General features: G+C 40.6%; 1 protein-coding gene across 1 annotated transcript in view; it reads left to right on the plus strand.

Annotated features, from left to right (window-relative positions):
• The window catches only part of si:dkey-9k7.3 (circularly permutated Ras protein 1), a 33,099-nt gene extending 24,163 nt beyond the window's left edge, over positions 1-8,936 (plus strand). Inside the window, exon 19 of the mRNA XM_059354712.1 lies at positions 8,661-8,936. The gene's annotated coding sequence lies outside the window, so the exon portion shown is untranslated. The remainder of the gene's footprint in view (positions 1-8,660) is intronic.
• Positions 8,937-14,637: the final 5,701 nt, after the last annotated feature.

Genomic DNA, 14,637 nt, shown 5'->3' on the forward strand with positions numbered 1-14,637 from the left:
CAATGAGGCTGTTGGTGGTGTTGGTGGATCATCTGTGCGTCGTACGCCCAAACTATAACTCTGACAGCTTTACCAGAGGATTGTGAGTGAGAAGACAAATTTTCCTACATTTCTATGTATAAATTATTTCTGTAGAGTGGAATTCGCGGCCTGGAGCGCAGTTTTCAAATTTATTTTTTGACAGTTTTACCTCTCCCTCTACACTCTGAGCGATGACATCACACACTCTGACACGAACATTCCGTGCAATACACACCCATTATAATCTCAGAATTTCTCCAAAAATGATCATGGTCATTGAACAGGGATTGATAAAAAACTATATGACCTATCGAAGCGTGGATTAATACACCGATACACAAGACTTGTGTCTACTGTTTAAAGTTTGAATGGAGTCTCTAGGTGAAATTATGCCGAAGAAGTAGACATTTAAAAATCTCCAATGATTGTTCTTTTTTGCTCATTTTGTTTCGGCCGTCCCATTCATTTCAATGCAAAATTTTGAGCAGTTTTTCGCGACTTACGTTGCGAAAAATTCGTATTCCGTAGAGAAAAGTAATAGCACACCGATCCCGATCAAACCGCACGTTTTGATATATAATTTGTCCTGCAACTCGAAGAGTAGCGGGTAGCTAGGACTAGTGGCGGGACGAAATTGCGTCCGGAAGAGGAATAAGAAAAAATCCACAGTATAACAGTAGTGCTCGGGGCTTCGCGATTGCCCCGAGGCCCTAATAAGAATTTGACTGTTCTGTTTATAATAAGTGTGATGATAGTTTAAGATAAGTTTGTGTTTCTTTGGTTTCAAGGCTAATGTAGCTGTATAGCACCATTCATACACATTAAAGACAGTAAATAGACATTAAAGCACCAGAAGCAGCACTGTGTCTCATCTTTGGCTCCAAGAGTTCACTAAACTCATCACGTTACCAACTAAACTTGTGTTCTTACGTCTAAAGCTGAACAGCAACATCACAAATGAAGACATTATAATCCATCTGAATTCAGCCATCGTGCTCCTCTCTTGGTGTCTCGCTCTCAACTGTCAAAGTCTCTGACCAGCTGCTTCTTAAAATGAACTCAGGACACATTAACAGTAGATAACATCTTGGTCATCAATAGAGGAAGTTTAATGTGTGAAGATCGTTTCTTGGTTCCTCATTTTGTCTTGGCACTAATTTATTCATTTAAGTATTCTTAGAATGTGTCTAACAGCAGAGCTCTGCAGGTTTTACCCTCTAATGACCAGATAAACATCACAAACACTAATCACACTAACAAGGACCTGCTTTTTTTGGAGTGCGTGTGTGTGTGTGTGTGTGTGTGTGTGCGTGCGTGTCTTTAATATAAGTGTGTGTGTGTGTGTGTGTGTGTGTCTTTAATATAAGTGTGTGTGTGTGTGTGTGTGTGTGTGCGTGCGTGTCTTTAATATAAGTGTGTGTGTGCGTGCGTGTCTTTAATATAAGTGTGTGTGTGTGTGTGTGTGTGTCTTTGATATAAGTGTGTGTGTGTGTGTGTGTGTGTGTGTGCGTCTTTAATATAAGTGTATGAGGGGTATTTTATGCCAGCACACTATACTTAAACGCCTAGAATGCGTCGCCTGTGCCAGCATAAAGTCTGATTAATAGGCGTGCTTACAGACACGCGTATTGCGAGTACACCAGATAACATGGGTGACGGGTGAAAAGTGCCACTAGCGAACGTAGTGGACGCCTGTGTGTGTGTGTAACGCGTGTACGTTAACAGTGTGTTACTCTGTGTAACAGTTCAGCTGTTACACAGAGTCTCAGCTTCATATGGTATTGTTTATAAGAAAGCACAACTTACAGATGAACTCCAAGCCCCCACAGAGCTGTCAGGATATTTCTATTATTTTCAGGCCAGTTTTTATTTTCTTGTTAACGAAATCTCTCTCTCTCTCTCTCTCTCTCTCTCTCTAGGTTTGAATGATATCGAATTGATATTTAATGATAGCAAGGGTGAAAGGGATAATTAAAATAATTTCAGCTACTTAAAAATAGTAGGCTAATAGTAAAGTGCAACGCTCACAGCCAGTTCCCAGCTTCGCGCGCGGACACACAGTTCATTACGCACCAGCTGTAATTAGGTAGGTTTACCTGCCTGCAGAAGCCGTAATCGCTGTCACCCCTGAATATTAAGTAGCCATGCGGACCTATCTAATGAATATTCAGTAGCCATGTGGACAGCAGTCCGTTCACAATATGATTCCATCGGACCTTATATCTACACTGTTTAACCCAATTCGGCACTTATGCACAGTCCCATTATGTTTTACAGACATTCGTAGTTAACTAATGAGGTAAAACATTTTGTTTAAGCTGCATTTTGCTGACTTTCACTCCTAAAACAGGCTAATTAAGGCTCCGGTTTTGGCCGGAAAAACGTTAAGTTTATCTGGTAAGTACGAGCTAGTCTTTCTCTTCATCTATAAGTTGTGCTTTCTTATAAACAATACCATATGAAGCTGAGACTCTGTGTAACAGCTGAACTGTTATAGGCGTACACGCGTTACACACACACAGGCGTCCACTACGTTCGCTAGTGGCACTTTTCACCCGTCACCCATGTTATCTGGTGTACTCGCAATACGCGTGTCTGTACGCCTATGTAGAATTGTACTTAACAGTCACGCGGGTCTTCATGTCACGTATTTGAGGCGTAGTTCACCCGTCACGCAGCCGTCACGTAGGCGTATGTGCAACAACGCGTGTACAGCGTCTGCGTGACGCCTACGTGACGCCTGTCTGTCCATTGAAAGTGAATGGAATTTACACGCGCACGTTAGACGTTTGATGTCATCGCATAGGCGCTGTACACGCGTTTTAGTATAGTGTGCTGGCATAAAATGCCCCTCATATAAGTGTGTGTGTGTGTGTGTGCGTGCGTGCGTGCGTGTGTGTATGAGTATGAGGGGTATTTTATGCCAGCACACTATACTTAAACGCCTAAAACACGTCGCCTGTGCCAGCATAAAGTCTGATTAATAGGCGTGCTTACAGACACAACGCAGTGCAACGCTCACAGCCAGTTCCCAGCTTCGCGCGCGGACATACAGTTCATTACGCACCAGCTGTAATTAGGTAGGTTTACCTAATCGCTGTCACCCCTGAATATTAAGTAGCCATGCGGACCTATCTAATGAATATTCAGTAGCCATGTGGACAGCAGTCCGTTCACAATATGATTCCATTGGACCTTATATCTACACTGTTTAACCCAATTCGGCACTTATGCACAGTCCCATTATGTTTTACAGACATTTGTAGTTAGCTAATAAGGTAAAACATTTTGTTTAAGCTGCATTTTGCTGACTTTCACTCCTAAAACAGGCTACTTAAGCTAATAAAACGTTAAGTTTATCTGGTACGTACAAGATAGTATTTCTCTTCATCTATAAGTTCTGCTTTCTTATAAACAATACCATATGAAGCTGAGACTCTGTGTAACAGCTGATCTGTGTAGATCTGCTGCAGAACATAGAAAACTAGAAAATTTCCTCTGGGGGAAATTTTGAAAGGGCCACGGGGGCTACTGCCGGTGTGTGTACACTATGATGAGATTCTTCAGAGATTTCAAACAATTAATACTAGTAATGTTATGATACTATTCCTCTTCAAGTATTTATTTATACAGCAACCTATGCCCTTTAACCTCAAAATGTGTGTGTGTGTGTGTGAAATATTTGTATCTGGAGGAGTGTGCGCGCTTACGCGCGCATATGTGTGTGTGTGTGTGTGTGTGTGTGTGTGTGTGTGCGTGCGTGTATCTTTAACTGTTATTACATTAAATGACCAGTGTGTGTGTGTGCGTGCGTGTATCTTTAACTAATATTACATTAAATGACCAGTGTGTGTGTGCGTGCGTGTATCTTTAACTGTTATTACATTAAATGACCAGTGTGTGTGTGTGTGCGTGTATCTTTAACTGATATTACATTAAATGACCATTGTGTGTGTGTGTGCGTGTATCTTTAACTGTTATTACATTAAATGACCAGTGTGTGTGTGCGTGCGTGTATCTTTAACTGTTATTACATTAAATGACCAGTGTGTGTGTGTGCGTGCGAGCACTACTGAGCAAGTGCACTACCGAGCACTATTGAGCAATTGCACCGAGCACTGGTCCCCCGAGGGACCAGTGCTCGGTGCAATTGCCCCGAGGCCCTAATGAATAAATGTCAGGTCCTGAAGATCCAGTGGACCTCGTGCTTAAATGCGCACAGCCTCTTCCTGAGTTTGTTCCTTATAGGCGTACACGTGTTATAGGTGTTAACGCGTGTGTGTTATGGTCCTAAAGCCAACGCTTCAGATGCCTTAACGTGTGCATGTGTAGACTAGAGTAGTTATTTGTACATTGAGACGAGCGTGCACACAGGCGTCCGCTACGTTTGCTCGTGGCACTTTTCACCCGTCACCCATGTTATCTGGTGTACTCTCAATACGCGTGTCTGTAAGCACGCCTATTCATCAGACTTTACGCTGGCACAGGCGACGCGTTTTAGGCGTTTAAGTATAGTGTGCTGGCATAAAATACCCCTCATAGTGTGTGTGTGTGTATGCGAGTGTGTGTGTCTGTGTGTATGTGTGTGTGTGTGTGTGAGTGTGTATATGTGTGTGTGTGTGTGTGTGTGTGTGTTGTATGCATCTTTCCGTGTGTGTGTGTGTGTTGGTTCGTGGCTACAGATGCACTGTGTTAATGAAGTGTCCTCGCAAAGATAGAAGTAAAAGTACGTGTGTTTTTATTCTGTTTTTTCCGGCGTAGTGGGGACCAATGCTTTAACCGACAATGTGAGGACTTTTTTTATTCTAAGGCCTGTTTTAGGATTCAGACTTGGTTTTAAGGTGCGGGTTATAATCACGTTTAGGTGAGGTGGTTAGGGTTCAGTTAGCCATTTAGTGTGATGGTGAAAAATATATAATAGAATAAAGATAGAAGTGTTTTGAATGCCAAAAACAGAATATATACAGTAGTAGTAACAAGTAGTACTAATTTGTATGAGTATGTGAGAATTTAATACAACACTTTGCTTAACCTGCTGACCCCGCGACCCGGCCCTGGACACAAAATAATTCCCTAAAATAATGAAGTAAATCTACTGCAGCTTGAAACAGAACCAGTGAATCTTAAACTAACAGCTACAGGAATCCACTTTAGTTTGTTGGTTCTATTAAATTTTATTGTTCAATGCAAAAAGCAGCAACATGCAGAGTAATGTACATATAGTATTATATAACAGTAGGGGTGGATATGAATACATTAAGATATAAACAGCATGAACATGTGCAGCAGTTACAGCAGGCAGTGCAGGTATAATATAAAATATATCATGCAGGTATGAGTACAACAAGTAATGCTAATAATGACACATTATATAGAGAATAAACTGCATTATATGAATACTGTGTATAGCAGGGGTCGAAAACTCAAATTACCTGGGGGCTGCTGGAGGCAGTATCAAAATGACCAAAAAAAGACACAAAATTACTTTAAAAAGACACAAAATGACAGAAAACAACTAAATTACTTTTTTTAAAAATACACAAAATGTCAAAGAAACTCTGCAAATCAATCCCTAATTGAATAATGCAATTCAATGTTTTCAGGAAGAACAAAGTAAGAACTAAGAATATTTGAGGTGCTCTCTTAAAGGAAACATACATTTTCTTTAACTATGCTTTTGTTTGTCTGTTTATCAGCAGATTTACAGAAGAAATATTCTAAACCAAAAAATCACCCAGAATTACAAAAAACACACGCAAACACACTAAAAACACACCAAAAACATAATAAAAATACAAAAAACACACAAAATTTACAAAAAACACATAAAAAAACACAAAGAAATTACAAAAACAAACAAAAAAAACAGTAAACACAAAAGATTGCATTACAAATGCTAAATGCACAAAGCTAAATTAGGAAAATCTCTGCAAAAAAAAGTAAAATCATGTTAATACACGTTGAGGTGTTTTTTTTTTTACCTTTGCTGAAAAAGAGTTGATGCATTAACAGAAAAAAACTAAATTACTTAAAAAATACACAAAATGACCAAAAAAGACACAAAACTACAAAAAAAAGACACAAAATGACCAAAAAAGACACAAAATAATTTCAAAAAAAGACACAAAATAACCCAAAAAAGAAACAAAATGACCAAAAAAAGACACAGAATTACCAAAAAAGACAAAATTATTAAAAAAAGACGCAAAATGACCCCAAAAATACACAAAATTACAACAACAAAAAAGACACACAATTAAAAAAGACACACAATTACTAAAAAAGGACACAAAATGACCAAGAAAAGACACAAACCCTCCCTCCAGACATTTCCACCGACCAGTGCACTGCCTTCTTGGACTTCTTCAGCTCTAAAATCAACACCATTCACCAACAACTGGCCTCATCTTGCACCCCCTCAAACGACCCACCCTGGATGACCACCACCGGCCAACCTCACATCAGCCCCCTCTCTGACTTCACCCCAGTATCAGAGCACACCATCGTGGAACTCATCCATAAAGCTAAAACCACCACCTGCCAGCTCGATCCTCTTCCCACCTCCCTTGTCAAAGCATGTCTGCCGTCCATTTCCCCCATGATCACCAACATAATTAACTCCTCCCTCACTACTGGTACTGTACCCCCCACTCTCAAACTGGCTGCCATCACACCCATCCTGAAAAAACCCGGTGCTGACCCAGCTGACCTTAACCACTATCGACCCATCTCCAACCTCCCCTTCATCTCTAAAACACTTGAAAGGGTGGTCGCCGCACAACTACAGTCCCACCTCGAAACAAACAATCTTCATGAACCCTTCCAATCCGGCTTCCGTCCAAAACACAGCACTGAAACAGCCCTAGTCAAGATCACCAACGACCTCCTCCGTGCAGCCGACTCTGGATTACTCACCATCCTCATTCTCCTCGACCTCAGCGCAGCATTTGACACCATTTCCCACCCTCTGCTCCTGGACCGCCTGGCTGGCATTGGGATCACTGGTGCTGCACTCTACTGGTTCACATCATACCTCACTGACCGTCAACAATTTGTGCAATTAAGGAACCACAAGTCTGGGTGTCTCACTGGGTGTCCCCCAGGGGTCAGTCTTGGGTCCACTTCTCTTCACCATTTACCTCCTCCCCCTGGGCACAATCCTCCGTCACCATGGGGTCCATTTTCACTGCTACACCGACGACACACAGGTCTACATCTCCTCCAAACCCACCGCTGCCATCCCTCCCACCTCACTCACCACCTGCCTTGATGACATCCGGAGCTGGATGAGCACTTCCTCAAACTGAACGGCAATAAAACCGAGGCCCTGCTCATCGGCTCCATATCCACCCTCACCAAATCACAACACACCCCAGCTCCACCCATCATCGTCGACGGATTCCCTGTACCCTTCTCCTCCCAAGTTAAGAGCCTCGGCGTCATTCTGGACAACACCCTCTCATTTGCACCCCATATTCAAAACATCACCCGGACTGCATTCTTCCACCTCTGCAACATCTCCAGACTCCGCCCATCACTGACCCAATCCAGCACTGAAATCCTGGTCCACTCATTTGTCACATCACGCATCGACTATTGCAATGCCCTCCTCACTGGACTCCCCACCAAACTCATCAACAGACTGCAAATAATTCAGAACTCGGCCGCCCGGATCATCACCCGCACCAAATCAGCTGACCACATCACCCCTGTTCTCATTCAACTCCACTGGCTCCCGGTACAATACCGCATCCACTACAAGAACCTCCTCCTCACCTACAAAGCTCTCCACAACCTAGCCCCCACTTACCTCTGCGACCTCCTTCAAGAATACAATCCCTCCCGCTCCCTCCGCTCATCTTCTGCTGGACTATTAATCACCCCCACATCACGCCTCAGTACCATGGGGGCCCGATCCTTCAGCTGCTCAGCATCCAGGCTCTGGAGCTCCCTCCCCCCACACATAAGACAGTCTGACACCATCACAACCTTCAAGTCACAACTCAAAACTCACCTGTTCAAACTGGCATACACTCTATAACTGGACTCTAGTTCACTTGCTTTTATCACATTGTCTTGTTTTTACCATGTCGTGATGTTTTTACCATACTGTCTTGTTTTTAAAGATGTTTATGATTTTAGACTTTGTAAGGTGACCTTGGGTGACATGAAAGGCGCCTATAAATTAAATGTATTATAATTATTATTATTACAAAATTTAAAAAAAAAAAAATAGACAAAATTATTTTTTTTAAAATACACAAAATTATTTTTAAAAAGACACAAAATTACCTAAAAAAGTAATTAAAGGGACCTTCCACACACAACACGGTAAAGTACCATTCATATAAAACTCACATTAAACTTTCATATCAAGTTGGGGGCCACAAAATATCGTCACGAGGGCCACAATTGGCCCACGGGCCGCCAGTTTGAGGCCCCTGGTGTATAGCCTATAGATCAGATATGAACAAGAAGTATTAATATTTCTGGGTAAGTGAGAGTTAAACAATGAGGTAAACTCAGTTTGACCCACAGGGGGCGTCTCTTAATGTCAGATGGGATCAAACCTGAGTGTCTTTGTCTGGATCAAAGTCAAATACTAACACATGATTTCATGATTTCTTTGTTTGCTACAGATGTTGAGCTGATATCTACCAGCAGTGGACTCTGTGCTGAGTTGATGTTGTTGATCAGTGGAGTCTGATGGAGGCAGAAGGCTCTCCAACGTTGTCATAGTGCACCGTACCTTCATCTTCATCTTCATCATTACGCTGCTGGGAGAAACAACAACAACACACTTCAGATTCTGCATGAAAAACAAATATTACACTGAAAAAAAGTCACAATTTGTTGTTTAAACTCACATTGTTGTCTCCCATCTGTGCTCTGTTCCCTGAAAAGACAAAATAAAAGAGTCAACTTTAGCTTCCAGCATAAAAATCCAGGTGAATTCAAACTTGCTGTTTTTAAAAGTGTCTTCTGTGAACGTTGTCACCTTTAGTTCTTGTCCACATGTTGACTGCAACAACAGTTGTGATGAGAGCTGCTAAACCCAGCGGCACATAGATGATCCTCCACCAGCCTGGAGAGAGAAGTTAGAGATGTTACATATAGTCCCAGGTTTCATCATGCTAGCTAGCTGCTTACTCAGACTTAAGGTGGAATTTTTGGCCGTAGATCAAAGTTTTCTTCCCAGGCAGACTGTACAACGGACGCTGATGTTTTTGTCACTTTTTACCAAGTCAAACTCAAAGTAATGCACTGGAAAAACCAACTGACAAGAATAAGAAATAAAATAACTAGAATTAAGCAAATACATGCTCGGAACAAGTCAAATGATCTGCCAGTGCAGTAAGTCAATGTTTCTTTGTAAGAATTCTTTAAATAAGTAATAAAATATCTAGACACTGGAAATACCAACAATGTCTTAAAATAAATCCAAAAATACTTAATTTGAGCGATTGTGGCCTGAAAAGCCCGACTGTAGCAACATTAAAATAAGCAGCAATACTTGAATTGAGCACTTTTTTCTCCTCATTTCAGTATCTGTGGGTAGATACTGGTGGTAGAAAATGCTTTTGAAATATCATTTAAACTTCATGCAACTTAAACTCTCAATATTTTAGGTAAAAACTCACCATATTCAACAGTTGAATAGATTGAAAAACATGAAAAAAAGCTCACAATGTCAATCCTAAAAACAAGTCTTTACACAAGACTGAAATCCCTGTGAAGAGGTTATTCACTCATTTTAGTTACATAATAATATTTGTTTTTGTTTGTTCATTTTGTGTCTATTTTTTGTGTCTTTTTTTGGTCATTTTGTGTCTATTTTTTGTCTTTTTGTCTGTCTTTGTTTTGTCATTTTGTGTCTATTTTTTGTCTTTTTGTGTCTTTTTTTGGTCATTTTGTGTCTATTTTTTGTCTTTTTGTCTGTCTTTGTTTTGTCATTTTGTGTCTATTTTTTGTCTTTTTGTGTCTTTTTTTGGTCATTTTGTGTCTTTTGTAGTGCTTTAGTCAAGACTGAAATCCCTGTGAAGAGGTTATTCACTCATTCTAGTTATAAAAAGACACATTTACCTACTGACAAACTATGGTCAGTAGGTAAATTATACTCAGAACAAGCTTCATATTTTTTGCAGTGCAAAACAGCAGTTCATCACTGCTGGCAGCTTTAAATTTAAAATTAAATAAAGAGTTAATTTCTTATTTTAAGTGTTCAACATGCTTATCTCTAGATTTAATAATCTTTTTTGCAGTAAAGCTATGGTCAGTAGGTAAATTATACTCAGAACAAGATAATTAAGATACTATTGTTAGATATAAGAAGAAACTACGTGGTGAGCTTGATGTTTTTTGCAGTGTGTGGGTACTTCCAGCCATTAAACGCTGCATGGTCCACTCCGTCTCTTGGTGACACGTGTTTGTTACCACTGACGCCATAGACGCTCTCAAACATCATCATGGTTTAGTGACGCAGTAACGCAGCCTGCTTGCAGGAAAGTAACTGTAATCTAATTACTGTTTTTGCAATTGTAATCCCTTACTTTACTCATTACTTGAAAAAAGTTTTCAGATTACAGTAACGTGTTACTGCCCATCACTGATCATGAACACAAAAACATTATGCAAGAAATGCAACAATGATCCACATCAGTTTGAAGTGAGTTGAAGCAGCTCATCATGTTCTCACCTGGTTTCTCTCCTGAGGACTGAGGAGGGCTGAGGGGGAACACATGCACCTCTCCATTGTACCTATGTGTCACTTCACATTTCAATGAGTCGTTCTTTGACTTCTGATTGAAGTCAGATGTTGTAAATGTCGCTCTGGCTGAACAGTCATCCTGTGATGTCTCTCTGTCTGTGACATCATTTCCCTCATGAAGCCACTTCACTGAGTGGGAACACCCCCAACCAGCATTTTTAGTCACATAGCACAACAATCTGACTGTATCATTGTTCTTCTGTTCAGTGACTGGTGCAGGTGGAGATATTGTGAGAGAAAGACAACAAGAGTAATATTAACTTCATCACTCTAATCAGAATATTGTTAAATTTCATTATTTTGTTTTAACAAGACAGTAAAACTTTATGACTTAAATACTCACTGCTGACAACAGAGAGGACAACAGCATCATATCGGCCTGATCTGATCTTTTCGCAGTAATAACGATCAGCATCCTCCACTGTTACATTCTTTATAACCAGAGAACATTGTTCTGTAACATTCAGTCTATCTGATTTAGTTGCAGCATCTTTGTGAATCTGTCCACCATCAAACAGTTTGACCTTCTCCCCTGAATCCCAGAACCACCAGGTAACTTTGTCACACTTATCCTGATCATGTTCCACATCGTCACAAGGCAAAGTAGCTTCATCTCCAACTCTGACAGTGTCCCCAGCTGCTTCTGTTGAGAAAATATAAAAAATAAACTAAAATAAGAATTTGACCGTTCTGTTTATAATAAGTGTGATGATAGTTTAAGATAAGTTTGTGTTTCTTTGGTTTCAAGGCTAATGTAGCTGTATAGCACCATTCATACACATTAAAGACATTAAATAGACATTAAAGCACCAGAAGCAGCACTGTGTCTCATCTTTGGCTCCAAGAGTTCACTAAACTCACCACGTTACTAACTAAACTTGTGTTCTTACCTGTAAAGCTGAACAGCAGCATCACAAATGAAGACATTATAATCCATCTGAATTCAGCCATCGTGCTTCTCTCTTGGTGTCTCGCTCTCAACTGTCAAAGTCTCTGACCAGCTGCTTCTTAAAATGAACTCAGGACACATGTTAACAGTAGAAGACGTCTTGGTCATCATCAGGGGAAGTTTAATGTCTGAAGATTGTATCTTGGTTCCTCGTTTTATTTTGGCACTCATTTATTAATTTATGTTTTCTAAGAAAGGAGAAGTATTCTGGTGAGAATGTGTCTAACAGCAGAGCTCTGCAGGTTTTACCCTCTAATGACCAGATAAACATCACATCGCGTGTCTTTAATATAAGTGTGTGTGTGTGTGTGTGTGCGTGTCTTTAATATAAGAGTGTGTGTGTGTGCGTGTCTTTGATATAAATGTGTGTGTGTGTGTGTGTGTGAGTGCGTGCATGTGTGCGTGTCTTTAATATAAGTGTGTGTGTGTGTGTCTTTAACATAAGTGTGTGTGTGTGTGTATGTGTGCGTGTCTTTAATATAAGGGTGTGTGTGTGTGTGTGTGTGTGCGTGTCTTTAATATAAGTGTGTGTGTGTGTGTGTGCGTGTGTGCGTGTCTTTGATATAAGTGTGTGTGTGTGTGTGTGTGTGTGTGTGTGTGCGTGCGTGTCTTTAATATAAGTGTGTGTGTGTGTGTGTGTGTGTGTGTGTGACAGCAAACAATAGAGGAAGTTTAATGTGTGAAGATCGTTTCTTGGTTCCTCATTTTGTCTTTGCACTAATTTAAAGTATTCTTAGAATGTGTCTAACTGTGTGTGTGTGTGTGTATCAGGGGTATTTTATGCCAGCACACTATACTTAAATGCCTAAAACACGTCGCCTGTGCCAGCATAAAGTCTGATGAATAGGCGTGCTTACAGACACGCGTATTGCGAGTACACCAGATAACATGGGTGACGGGTGAAAAGTGCCACGAGCGAACGTAGCGGACGCCTGTGTGTGTGTGTAACGCTTGCAAAGCGAATACATATAAGCAATAATACAATAAGCAAATACATGCTCGGAACAAGTCAAATGATCTGCCAGTGCAGTAAGTCAATGTTTCTTTGTAAGAATTCTTTAAATAAGTAATAAAATATCTAGACACTGGAAAAACCAATGATGTCTTAAAATAAATCCAAAATACTTAATTTGAGCGATTGTGGCCTGAAAAGCCCGACTGTAGTAACATTAAAATAAGACGCAATACTTGAATTGAGCACATTTTTCCTCATTTCAGTATCTGTGGGTAGATACTGGTGGTAGAAAATGCTTTTGAAATATCATTTAAACTTCATGCAACTAAAACTCTCAACTGGAACCAATATTTTAGGTAAAAACTCACCATATTCAACAGTTGAAGAGACTGACATTATTAGGACCTCGGGGCAATCTCCCCAGCACTGGTCCCATCCAGCAATAGCTGTAGGGACCAGTGCTGCACTACTGTTATACTGTGGATTTCTTCTTCTTCCTCTTCCGGACGCTTTTCGTCCCGCTACTAGTCCTACAACTTGAAGAGTTGCAGGACAAATTATATATCAAAATGTGCGGTTTGATCGGTATCGGTGTGCTATTACTTTTCTCTACAGAATACGAATTTTTTGCGACGTAAATTGCGAAAAACTGCTCAAAAATTTGCATTGAAATGAATGGGACGGCCGACAAAAATGAGCGATAAAGAACATTGATTGGAGATTTTTAAATGTCTACTTTTCCGGCATAATTTCACCTAGAGACTCCATTTAAACTTTAAACAGTAGACACAAGTCTTGTGTATCGGTGTATTAATCCACGTTTCGATAGGTCATATAGTTTTTTATCAATCCCTGTTCAATGACCATGATCATTTTTGGAGAAATTCAGAGATTATAATGGGTGTGTATTGCACGGAGTGTTCGTGTCACAGTGTGTGATGTCATCACTCAGAGTGTAGAGGGAGAGAATAAATTGTCAAAAAATAAATTTGAAAACTGCGCTCCAGGCCGCAAATTCCACTCTACAGAAATAATTTATACATAGAAACGTAGGAAAATGAGTCTTCTCCCTCACAATCCTCTGGTAAAGCTGTCAGAGTTATAGTTTGGGCGTAGGACGCACAGATGATCCACCAACACCACCAACAGCCTCATTGGGTCCCATATTAAAAACGCAGGAAGATTTCTGAAAAAAAGGAAGATGGAACAGGTTTTTTAGATCGCTCTAACAAAACTATTTTTTAGTTTTTCTTAAAAAAAATCATATGTCGACGTTCAGGAAGAACTCAGGACGCTCAAAGTGAAGTCGGATCAATGATAGGTATTATGGTTTTGACAAAAATGCTTTCTGTTCGAGGCCAGAAATTCCAGTCTGTCCACCTCTGCTGTCACTCTTTCGGAACATTAACAGGTGTCAGTTATTTCTGTTGATTGCTTTGATCTTTGATGTGATTACAGTTACAGATACACACACACATGCACTAAAGTGCGCACACTCCTCACACATGCATATACCTGCTTCAAACATACACACACAGGTAACTTTTTGTGATTTTAATTACACACACACACACACTGTGACAACCCGAAATTGTCACGATGTTAAGTGGCTGGGAAGATGACGCTTAATAGAAAACGGAAACGGAGATCTTAAAAAGAGCCGGCGGGGTGCACTTCCGAGAGGCAGCAGTCGGAGAGAGAGAGAGCGAACGAGAGAGAGAGAGTGTGTACCACGGAAACGGAGCAAGGCTCAACACGTTAAAAGACACGAAGTTTAGCCCGTGTTTCTTTTTCTTTGCCGACGGACCGCGACCACGTATCCTCGTACCATCATCTCATCAACCGCATCCAACCTTTCATCTCCACACAGCCCGGAACCGGTAATCCACGTCACTCCTTCACATCACCCGACCACAATACTGACGGACAGTGACTACTGACTGA

The sequence above is a fragment of the Centropristis striata genome, chromosome 17 (genome assembly GCF_030273125.1).
Source record: "Centropristis striata isolate RG_2023a ecotype Rhode Island chromosome 17, C.striata_1.0, whole genome shotgun sequence".
NCBI lineage: Eukaryota > Metazoa > Chordata > Actinopteri > Perciformes > Serranidae > Centropristis > Centropristis striata.